The 12,578-nt window shown below is 41.1% G+C and overlaps 1 protein-coding gene across 2 annotated transcripts in view; it reads right to left on the reverse strand.

Moving 5' to 3' along the window:
* Positions 1-12,578, reverse strand: part of CACHD1 (cache domain containing 1) — a 199,990-nt gene that overhangs the window by 75,142 nt on the left and 112,270 nt on the right. The gene's annotated exons all lie outside the window — the stretch shown is intronic.

Below are 12,578 nucleotides of genomic sequence, written 5' to 3' on the forward strand. Positions count from 1 at the left end.
ATAAGAGGAAAATGTACCATCTCAATCATATATAGTCTCTATGAGTACTTTTCTTCCTACAAGTATTTTTAAGTGAACTTAATCCAGAAGTAACAAAAGCAAAAAATCTTAAATTTCTAAATAACCCATTTGGATTTCATATACTGATAAGACTCCTGAAATTTCTAAGAGTTTCCCATGAAATTAACTCAATCTGAAATTAGGGTTTTTTAAATTTGTGTTAAAATGTATACCTCAGCTAATAAATGCCATTGATGAAATTCCATCTGCACAGGGAGAGAAGCTACAGGACCTAGAAGTAACACTCCTAAAAATCAAGATCCACTTGATTTTTCACATGAACTTTGATATCCGTCGATCATATCTCATCATACGAAATCTCCACTATGTTGAATTGATTGTATAAGCAAGGGGACTAGATCTTCACGTGGTGCGTTGGGCTCCACAACAAAAGTTAAACAGCTTTGTTTGGAATACATATCATCTCAAAGGAAGAGGTAACTGGATTTTAAGAGAACTTTAGTTCAGCCTCCAGCCCAGGACAGAATTGTATCAACACTGTCAACTGTGCCTCCAAGGACAAAGTTGCTTCACCAGTGTGGTTGCTCTTCCTTGGACCTGCTCCAGTTTGTCTAGACAAGAGACCGCTGCCTCAAAAGCCACAGATGGAGAGAAAAGAAGAAATTAATACATCAGCAGCTGCCTGTGTGCATGCGGGCAAAGCAACATAATCTCACTATCCCTCGCTTGTAGCCTTTGAACATCTGTGTAGCAAGAGCGCACTATACAAGGAACTCACCTGCTCTCCTTGCCCTACATAGCCCCGTTAAATCTATTCCCTCACATGCTTTTTAATGAAAGACCACAGAATACTGAGGCTTTGTTGGCTGGCTCTAGTCTCTATCACAACTGCTAAAACTCTGCCATTGTAGTGTGCAAGCAGCCGAAGAGCATTCGCAAAGAATGAGTGTGGCTGTGTGCCGATAAAACTTAATTTTCAAAAATAGGCAGTGTGTCAGACTTGTTTCACTACCCCTGGCCCAGATCAGGGCAGTCCACGAGAATTCTCTGAAATGATAAAAATGTATTATTTTTGCATTGTCTAATATGGTAGCTACATGTGGCTATTGAGAATTTGAAGTGTAGCAAATATAACTTAGACGCTAAATTTTAAAAGTGTTTAATTCCAGTGAACATACCAAATTTTCTATTTTGCATAATTTTATCTTAAATGTAAATCATCACTGAATAGTGGTTACCATATTGGACAAGTACAATTCTGTATGTTTCTCTGGATTATTTATCCAGTCAGCCTTCAGGTCTCTATTCACTTATTACTCTCCCAGAAAGTCCTATTCTGACTGTGGATGATTTCTCATTCTGTATCAAATGCCTCCATCTTCTCTCAAAGCATGTGCCATAATTTTTAATTTATGGCTCCATTTGAGTATTTTTCATGGGTGGATTCTTATCGCTATATGAACAGACAAGATCTCCTTGAGGGCAGGCACCGCTATGTATATATAACACTCAGCATTGTTCTTGTCAAATCAGGCACTCCTATTCACTGATTTTCTGTAAGCATCCGTGGTGCCGATGCCTAGTCCTGTTCTGGGCTCCCCAGAAGGCTCTGGAAGTCCAAGCAAAAGAGGACCATAACTCAGATGTATGGTTCCTAATTCCTGAAAGTCTAGCATATCAGAATCACCTGGGATGCATGTTGGAATGCAGATTCCTAGGATCTACCCTAGGAGAGTCTGATTTAATGAGTCTGAGGTAAGGCCCAGGAATCTGACTTTGGCAGGCTCTCCAGAAAGAAGAAACCCACCAATCTTACTGTGTAGATTCCTTTAGAAATAAAGCAGTAGGATGGTTTTCTGTGTAAACACAGGTACTTCAAAGTATGCCTCAAAAACAGTATGCCTCAAAGACAGAAGGTCTTCCAATTTGAATCAAGAGAACAGAGTAATTTGTAGATGTGCCTGCAACTCACATCTGGACTATGCTGTACAAATTACAAACCCCTTTTATTTTTTTAAAGGTTTTTATTTTAGTTATCTCTATACCCAACGTGGGGCTCGAACTCATGACCCTGACATCAAGAGTGACGGGGTCTTCCGACTGAGCCAGCCAGGCATCCCAACCCTTTTAGACCTACCCACTTCACAACTGAGAAAAGTGACACCATGAAGAGAGGCTTGAACCCATCATCCAACTCCCTGTCCAAGGATGAGCTGCACACCACACTCCTTAACTTAAGTGACACATAATGAAGAACTTGCTAAGAGGGGCAACTCAAGAGTCATTGACAATTTCTCCCGGGAGAAGTATAAGTTTGGTGAGAACCCCTGTCTCCCTGGAGTCTCCATGGCCAAGACCTGGGCTATCAGCCCACCCCTTGTGAAGTCTGCAGCCTGGCGCTAAACTCAAATAGACTCCCCATGTCTTTGTTAAATGAACGGTTGCCCTGGGTACCACGGCAAGGAAATTATTATTTTTTTTTTTAAGATTTTTTATTTATTTATTTGACAGAGAGAGAGAGAGCACAAGTAGATAGAGTAGCAGGCAGAGGGAGAGGATGAAGCAGGCTCCCCGCCGAGCAGGGAGCTGGATGCGGGGCTCGATCCCAGGACCCTGGGATTATGACCTGAGCCGAAGGCAGCCACTTAACCAACCGAGCCACCAAGGCGCCCCAAGGAAACTATTTTTATAGGTTGCTTTCCTTTCTGAACTGAAAAGACCATCCTGAAGAGCATTAACAAAAACATTTTTATAGCAATAAAACATGGAAGTGACTCATTAACAAGAGTGCTCAGTAAACATTTGTGAGTTATAAAAAGGTTTCATAATGTAGTACTTGTCACCAATAATTTACCCAACCTTCTCTTCCCACTATCTCCCAACCTTTAGTCCTAACCAGATCGGTCCATTAACTGCTGGATCCCAACTATGATGTTCTCCAGTGTCCAGTGCACTCAACAAAGCCCAGCTTTTCTTCTCCTTCTCCCTGAAACTTCTGTCAGTTCCAGCCCTTTCTCCTCCAAACTTACTAGTGCCATTCTGTGTCTTAATTCCATGCTTGTGTCTCATTTTTAAAAATTTATTTTTAGAGAGAGAGAGAGAGCATGCACGTGTACCCATGAGCCAGGGGAGAGGGAGAGAATCCCAAGCAGGCTCCACGCCCAGCACGGAACCCGACACGGGGCTTGATCCCACGACCCCGAGATCACGACCTGAGCAGAAATCAAGGTCAGACACTCAACTGACTGAGCCACCCAGAAACCCCTTATTTTTTACATTGTTTTGTAATCAGACTTAAGACAGTATCATCATAGGTGATGTGTGGGTTTAGATTCCATTTATAATAACAATACCAGTCGACCAAAATTTAATATAAATTATAATGAGGGGCGCCTGGGTGGCTCTGTCAGTTGCTTTTGGCTCAGGTCATGATCTCAGGGTCCTGGGATCGAGTTCCATGTTGGGCTCTCTGCTCAGTGGGGAGCCTGCTTCTCCCTCTCCCTGCCGCTCCCCCTGCTTGTGCACATGCTCTGTCAAATAAATAAAATCTTAAAAAAAATTATAATGAGGGGCGCCTGGGTGGCTCAGTTGTTAAGCGTCTGCCTTTAGCTCAGGTCATGATCCCAAGGTCCTGTGATCGAGCCCCACATCAGGCTCCTGGCTCAAGGACACGGGGGTTCTCAAAGTTTACTAGTAAATGATGAACAGATTGTCACCTCATTCCGAAATCTGACTTAATTCTTGCTCTGAGTAATAATGCATGCGGTGAATGCTGGTGGTTTTAAGTTAATTTACTCCTATCAAGCCCCCACAGTCAGAGACCTGTCACCCACTCTCCTTCCTCCTGCTTCCTGCTAGATGGCATTCTTTACGCGGTAACCGTCTCACACTAATCTCAGTGGTCTTGAGTTCCTTCACATGTGCTGAACCTCAGCCATGGGGAGCATGCACTCCCCAGCTGGGTTAACACAAAATGCCTACAAAGAAACCTCAACTCTGCTTCTGTCGCTGCCTACACTGCTGACATGCCAGTCAGGTAAGGAAGTAGGTGTCAACAGGGGGCTTAGAGATACAGGAGAATGTGTGTCCCAAGCTGGTGAGCCAGATAGATGCAATTACAAGAGCAAAAACCCTGTGATTATCACTCCACCCTCCACTCACCCACGCTCACTAGTCTGCTTCTCTTCTGGACTCCACACACTTGTTTAGCTTCCTCGTTACACGAGCCACCTCCAAGCCCCAGGGAAATGGTTGCCTTGCCTAAGATGGGAATGCATTATATGCACGTGTGCCTCTTCTAAATACTATTTATAAAAAAGAAACCTACTATTCAGCCCGATTTGGGGACTCAGAGAAATGTAAAGTTCATGCTTACAATACTTTATAAAAACATGTCAGTCACTCTTAGGGGTTACCTAAAAGATTTTTTCATTGAGAAGTATATTAGCTGTCAGTCACATTTATGTAATTCCAGGTTTATGGAAAAGGTCAAGCACTGGTAAAATCATAGATTGTCATATAAAATGAGCAGGGCAATTCAACTTATCTCTACATACGTGCTTTAAAAAAAAGGAATTATAAGAAGAGAACGATCCTATCTAAATCTCCTATAGACTCTCACTCTAAAAAAAGGAGATATTGGATTATGAATGCTTTCTGTACTTATTTTCATAAGATAAAACCAGTGCCTGAAATTCAGTTTCAAATAACTCTATCTTTCCTACGCCCGTAAGTTTGAGGGGGAAAAAAAAAAACCTTCCTTCTGGATTTACTTTCATGAACAACTGATCGAAACTGCATCCCGAGGGAGAAAACAGAACTGTGACTCCCACTTTGATCTCTTCCCCATGGAGAAATTCACTCCCTGCCTGGCTTGCAAGATGTTCATTTGATTGACGTTTGCTCTGATGTGCAAACTGCTTTGAACTTCAGACATTTAATTCCCATCAGGCTGCAGTCATTTTTATTCTCCTTCAACAGGATTTACAAGCAGGAGATCAGCAAATGTAGAAGATAAAATAAATTTGCAGAAGCTTTGAATCTTACATCAAAACAGTGTTCAAGTGAGTTCCAATTGGATTTCATTCAGCCACGATTCACAGTGTAAATCAACTTTTCAGTGGAGTCCCAGTTTAGAAAGAAAAAGACATAAAGGAGAGAGCCACATACACCGGTTCGGGTTTACTTCCTGAATCTCTTTTTTGGTCTTTGTTTAAATTTTCTATGGAAGGTGATTTGCCAGGCAAATCACTCAGAACCCTGGGTTTTCCTCAACATTTCCAATGAAGCCTGCCCAATTTATCACTTAGCACAAAAACCACACCCACAGTGTGGATTCCCAGGGTGAGGGGGAAATGCGGTATTGTTCACAGACACATTTTTAAGGCAATAATTTAAAAAGCAAATCCCTGAGGATCTCTCAGAAGAGCAAGGCTTAAACTGCTAGTGGAGTCCATTAACAAAGCCACTATGATGACAGCTAATGGGATAGGAGAATATTTTTGACTTGTTTGCTTGTTCCTAATCACTGCTAAAATGCCAAGACAGGTGCAAAACGTTAAAAAAAAAAAAATCCCACTATTTCTTCTGGAAGCAGAATCCAGTATTAGATCAGAAGCTGGTGTGGAACAAATGGGGTGAGACTCTGATGAAGTTTACAACACAAGGCAGGCCCTTGCCTCTAAGCCTGCTGAACTACCAAGTTCCATTTTAAGAAGAGCACACATCTCTCTGGGAAGCACAGAAAGCACGACAACCTCGACTGGTAGCTTTAGGAGCCTTTCAAAGGAGTCCTGGACACTGAGAAATGCTCACCTCTAGCAAACCCCCCAATCCTAGGAACAGCCTAACAGTGTCTGGTCTACCAGGATAGGGAGAGATCACCTCACCTCCAACCAACCAGGTTCCTGCTCATTTTTTCTGGGAAGTGTCTGCTCTCCAAATATTTGAGCAACACCAGTTGAAAAGAATTAAACAAGAACCCCCTTATCTTCCACTTAACCATCCATGAGAATAAAGTTAAACAAAGAGAGAGCTAAGATAAAAATCAAACATCTGCACTGGCAAATATTTAAACTCTATGAATGGCAGAGGAAAGGGGTAAGAGTAGAATCACTTCAAAAAGGAACTATCACATTTATAAAGTAAATGACACTTGAACCCCCCCACACCGAGTTCACTTATTCAAACACCTAAATTAATGGGCAAACTGAAAACCTGTCAAATAACGTGTAATCACGTTCCGAGAAATGGTTTTTCCTTCCATCTCTGCAGAGATTGGAGAGATAAGTCACATTCTTTTTGCTCTTATCAGTAATAAGGATTAAACCTTCAGGCTTCAGCAACTCAGCTACAGCAGAAACAGGGCCAGCACCAAACGCCCTTGGAAGGCAAGGCTTTCAGAGCAATCAAGTTTCTCTATTAAAGTCTAAGTATCCTACAAACAAACTCTATCTCTTTTTCACCATTTTTTTCCCCACCCCAGAGATCATGGAGCGGAGACCCTCGTGTGATCTCGTGTCTCATGTGTCGATTCATTATGTGTTGGTATTATTTATTTACTCCACTCTCTCACGGAAGCTTGGAAAAGTGCACAGGTGACATCTAGAGGGGCTGGAAGTGGATCCATGACCACATTAAACATTTATCCTTGTCCTCCTCATCACCAGGTTGTGGCAGGGGTGCATGAAGAAGAAAGAAGAGTACCTGGAAAAAGGAAAGAATACAAGCAGGTGGACGGAGGCCTGATGGGACCCACAGCCCATGTCCATCCTGCCACTTGACCTCTAAGAAGGGCTTAACATACCATACGGTTATTTATTTATATACTTTTCTTCCTTGCTAAGAAGACACAAAGAGAGATCCTTTCCTGTGTGTATCCCCAGGGCCTCTGGCCCAGAGTCGGCTGTGAAGATAAGACTTTAGTCAGTAAATGTCTGCTGAACGAATAAATGCATGAAACCTAAGAGGGTGGAGACTTCCCAGGACTAGAAACTGGAAATTCGTGTGGCTTCTTCCTTCGTAAATAGCTGACAACTGTGAGTGGTAGGACACAGACATCAAAGAGAAGCACTAAGAACCTCAGAGTTAGTAGATGACCTTGCAGATGAACTGGTTCATCCTCTCAGACACATATGCAGTGGAGAGGGAAGAGGCCTGTCCGAATCTCCCTGTTCTGTGAAAGAAGCATGAAATAGAAGACATGGAATACTCATGGCTGTGTCCTCACAAAGCTTTACTGACACAGCATCACAAAGTTAATAAAGCTGTGCGTGTGCATCATCATACGAGGCAAGTGAAGTCCCCAGAAGAGATTATACACAGAATGGCTTTTAAATCTTGGCATTCTTTGAAAACACTTTGATATTATTTGCACAATAAACATACGAAAAGCTCAAGGGAAGCTCCCGGTTCTCTGCTACTATAGGGTCTATTTCTTAAAGCTAGTATAATGTACCAGCTTGTTTCTTTCAGAGACTAGTTTTTTTTTAAAGGAGGGAAAAAGAAAAGAAAATCATAGGATCAGCTCTCCCTAAAATCCACAAAAGGCCACTGGTGAAATACAGTATTCTAAGCAGTGGCAGGTCTCCCTTCCTTGAGTAAGGGTCACAAGAGGAAAAGCCAGAAAGAAGGACCGTCAGCTGACCCAAATGCAGGTATGCTTTCTGCTGGGACAGTGTTCATCGACTGTCCTTTAGGTACAGATATCTATCTACTACCTACACACACGTGTGCATACATGCACTGAAAGGACATAAATTACTGCAGGAACATGGTTTTAAGACTGAGAAACAAACTAACCCAACTACGGGAGGTTTATATTCAGCCAACTCAGAAATTTCAGAGGGTCATACAACAGCCTCAAGTGAAATTCCAAGAAGGAACACAATGTTCAGCATTTCAATTGACAGGTAAGCCATTCCAATTTTACCACTGGTCAAAATATTTTGTCATTAAAAAAAAAAAAAAAAAGATTTGAAATCAGGTAACCCAGATGACAAATCCTACTCCCTGAGCCTGCACACAACCCCTCTGAGCCTACTTCCTCATGGGCATAATGGAAGGGGGGGGTAGGGAGGAGACAGTACCTATCCCACCACAGTTGTTGAGAGGATCATTTGAATACTCTAGGTAAAATAACATTTACAGAAGTAAAGCCTAAGGAAGTATTTCACTGAAGTGTAAACATAGGTAACTTTTACAGACGTTAAATAATGTAACTTAGTTGGCCTTCTGAAATGTAAAGCATTTTGTAAAATCTTTGTTGAATTTTGAGCTCTACTGAAATCCTTCTGGTGCTTAATATCCAGAAAGACTGTACCTGTAACATTTCACCTGCCTGTAGGTAATAATAATTTTTCAAAGGACTGGAGATGAAAGTTTGAGATAAGGGAGAATAACTTGAAAGCTTAAGATTTGCCATATGGCACTTTGAGGGCAAAAACACAAAACACACCTTCTTGGGGAAAGAAGAGGACCTGCAATAAAATGAAACTCTGTTGTCAAGGACCAAGCTTGTCACATTATTTGACCTTGTGACATGGAAAGAAAAAAAGAGCAAGAGTCATAAGTGCAAAAGCACCTGGCTAAGTCACAATGTTTTATTTTTCATAGAAAACATAAGAGCAACAATAAGTCTTATTATAAGAAACTGTATACAGAGTTAAACACTTTGCATTTTTTCATGTGCATTACCTTAAAATAGGATGAAGCCAAATAGGAGCTGCCCACATATGGGTCAACTATTATGTCTAGAAACATCATTTTAAACAAAACTATGTATTAGCACATTAAAACTATACATTTCAACTTGGCTTTGTCTCCTGAACTGTCATGCATATGACATAGTTATGTGTGGGGGGTGTGTGTGTGGGGGGGAAGGATTTGTGGGATGAAAATAAAATGATGCTACAGGCTAGTCTCAACTTGCCAAACACCTCCCCAGGATGATCTTCGTGAACTGGAAAGCAAAATCAGCATGTTCATACTGAATTCATCTTCCTCTTAAAAAATCTTTTGCTGGGGTGCCTGGCTGGCCTAGTAGGTAAACCATGTTACTCTTGATCTCATCATGAGTTTAAGCCCCACATTGGGCATAGAGCCTACTTTAAAAAAAAAAAAAAAAACTTTTGCTTTTTATTTTTACTTTTTAGTTAATATATTTCTATCCTCTGAGATGCTCAATTTAAAATTTATAACCATCTTTTAAAATCTTTCTCCCTACCCAAATCTCCAGTGAAATCTAATTGGCAGATTTTATATACTCCCTGTCTAGGGGCTACATACATTCTATGTAACCTACCACCACCTGGGACATCATTTACTCTCCCGCAATCCTTCTTTGAGGTGCCATTCCTTTTCTCCTAGGTTATCAGGATGGCCCGACAAGCAACTTCCTCTCTACCACAACTACCCACAAACCCTCCTTTGCCAGCTAGTTAATTTGCCCAAATCTCAGACTGACCATAGCCTTTGTTTTAAAATCTACTGTTTACAGAGAAAAATGTGTCCAGTTGACCAAGGATTTTGAGCCCTGCCCAGTACATCTCTTAACCTCCCCTGCAGCTCTATCTTCCACCTCTGCACACTCAGAGCTTTACAATGCTTGCTCGTTTCCATCTGAAGCATCCTTCCCTAGGTCTACCTGCAGGAGTTCCACTCTTCAAGGCCCCAGCTACCACTTCTCTACCAAGACTGAGTGCTCGGAGGCCTCTGTTCATAATCGCTTTTTCTTCTAAAGGAGACTTTGGATTTTTCATGGCACTTGACACAGTCCACTTAGCTTACTCTAATGTCCTATGAGCTCCTTAAAGTACAGACTGCTTTATTCATCTTTGTCTATCAGACAGTATCTGGTACAATGTCTTGTACATTAACTGCCTTGAACAGGATCCAGACAAGTTGAGTTGAAAATGATATACATAGGTATTTAGAAATTTCATGTTTTTAAATTTAACTTGCATACAGTCATTAATATTATATAATAATTATTCATATTATTACTATATTAATGATTAAATCTGATAACTGAGATAACTAAGTCAACACCAACCTACATTTCCTATCAGAGCTTCTAACAATAGAATAATAGAAGAAAACAATTATCATAAACAGGCATAAAGGTACTTAAATTTCTGTCCAGAGGTGAAGTAGCTCAATAATTCTGTTATCATCATCATTACATCATCAAAAACTAAAGACAAAATCAGGTTTGCTACCATGCACTAACTGCTTCAGTAGATATTTAATGGGGACCTGTTCACGCAAGGTGTTGAATCTGACCGGGTCCCTAAATTCAAATATAAGAAGAAAGATAAGAGCGCACACATAGTACAAATAGGACTTAGAACCTGGCATCAACCACTCTTACATTTACTCAGAATCAACCTCAACCACCTTTGGCTCCTCCCTCTTCTAATGCCCAAGATAGTGGGGGCCCATAGCCCAGTTCATGCCCCACTTGTTCCTTGCCTACTTAAATGCAATCAGACTAGGTCTTCTAGTTGTTACATGGTTGACAGGTAAAAATTCCCTTAAAGGGGATCTTCATTTCATTCCCTTTCTCAAAAATCTTTAATTCTCTCATTCAACCAACCGTTATTTATTGAATGTCTACTGTGTATCAGACAGTAAAGATAAAGAAGCACAAGAATTCTTGTCCCTGGCTTCATTTACAGTGCCTAATGTCTCCTGAATAAAGTTCAATTCTTCAGTCCAGCATTTGAGGGTCTCTATTTTCTGAAATGAACCAACTTCTCAGATGCCCCTTCCATCATGTGCTCCAGAAACAATGTAATCTTCAGTGCTCTTGGCCATTTCTAGCCATGGGATTTTCTTCATATGGATCTTTCTCTCCTGGAAAGCTCTTCTTCCATATTCCTCTATGTTCAAATCCCTTTCTTACTTCCGTACTCAGCTGAAATGCTTCTTCCTCAAACCATTCCACAAATGTTTATTTTTTAAATGATTTAATGAATGAATAATTTCATCTCTGTAGACCTTGCTATATAATACCATCTTTTTTCCCCCTAGGTGGCTCTCAAAAAGATGAAGATAAATACTCTCATAAAATCTAGAATTTACAAATTTGGGGCAGTGAGAAAAGTTGCCTATAATGGCAAATGGCTCCAGTTAAAAACAAAACTTCTAAGAAGGCTGAGGGAAATTAACCTTGAGAGCTGGGTCTCTGGAGTATAGTTCAAACTGCTCCTTTTACAAGCTGAGGAAACTGTGGACTAAAAAGGTCACAGCAAATTGGCAGAGCAAAAGCCCATTTAGTCTTAGTATTGTACTGCAATGATATAGCCTGCATCACAACTCAACTTAAACTGAAAGGAAAACTGTCTTCACTGCTTAAGGTATTTCTTTTCCACCAGGGTTAAGACTGAGAGGATTTTTAAAATTAAAAATTAAAAAAGAGGGGCACCTGGGTGGCTCAGTTGTTAAGCGTCTGCTTTTGGCTCAGGTCATAATCCCAGGGTTCTGGGATCGAGCCCCACATCGGGCTCCCTGCTCAGCCAGAAGCCTGCTTCTCCCTTTCCCAATCCCCCTGCTTGTGTTCCCTCTCTCGCTGTCTCTCTCTCTGTCAAATAAATAAAATCTTTAAAAAAGAGGCTTGTCTCCTTTAAAAAAATGAAAGAAGGCTCACATCTGAGTTCAGCTTTTAAAAAAAAAAAAGGCAAACACAAACTTCGACCTGAAGCTAGTAAGTCCCTAAAGAATCCTAAGGATCCTCGTTTAGGAATCTGAACATTATGGGTCAGCATGTTAGGCATCAAAATTAAAAACAACTCTATAACTTATTTCTGGCCCCCATGGTATCAACAATACTTGAACTTAATATGTGAACATAGAAATTTGCACATCTAAATCATACCGCAAGATATACAACAAATTTACATGGAAAAAAGACTTTTAAAAAAAGATTTTTAAGTGGCACCTGGGTGGCTCAGATGGTTAAGCGTCTGCCTTCGGCCCAGGTCATGATCCCAAGGTCCTGGGATTGAGCCCCACATCAGGCTCCTGGCTCAGCAGGGAGCTTGCTTCTCCCTTTCCCTCTGCCTCTCTCCCTGCTCATGCTCTCTCTCTCTCTCTGTGTCTCTTTGTCTCAAATGAATAAATAAAATCTTTAAAAAAAAAAAAAAGATTTTAAAAATCCACCCATATATTAGAGAGAATAAGAACAAGCAGGGGTAGCAGCAGAGGGAGGGAGAGAAGCAGGCTCCCCACCGAGCAGGCAGCCTAACGTGGGGCTTGATCCCAGGACCCTGAGATCATGACTTGAGCCAAAGGCAGATAGATGCTTAACTGACTGAGCCACCCAGGCACTCCTACATGGAAAGAGACTTACTCAGCTGCTGCACTCCTTTCCAGGCAGCTATTAACATGAACATCAAATTTTTAAGACAAACAGTCTAGTAGAATACAGCATAAAGTTTGAAGAGTGATAATCTGGCATCCTCCATTTCCTCCAATCTAAATGTGAGTGTTAATAAAAATTTAACTTCAATGGTAGGTTTTGCCACACGATTTTCTATCCTTTCTCTAAGAATGTGTGT

This window comes from Mirounga leonina, unplaced genomic scaffold (assembly GCF_011800145.1).
Source record: "Mirounga leonina isolate KUSES-001 unplaced genomic scaffold, KU_Mleo_1.0 Mir_173, whole genome shotgun sequence".
Taxonomy (NCBI): Eukaryota; Metazoa; Chordata; class Mammalia; order Carnivora; family Phocidae; genus Mirounga; species Mirounga leonina.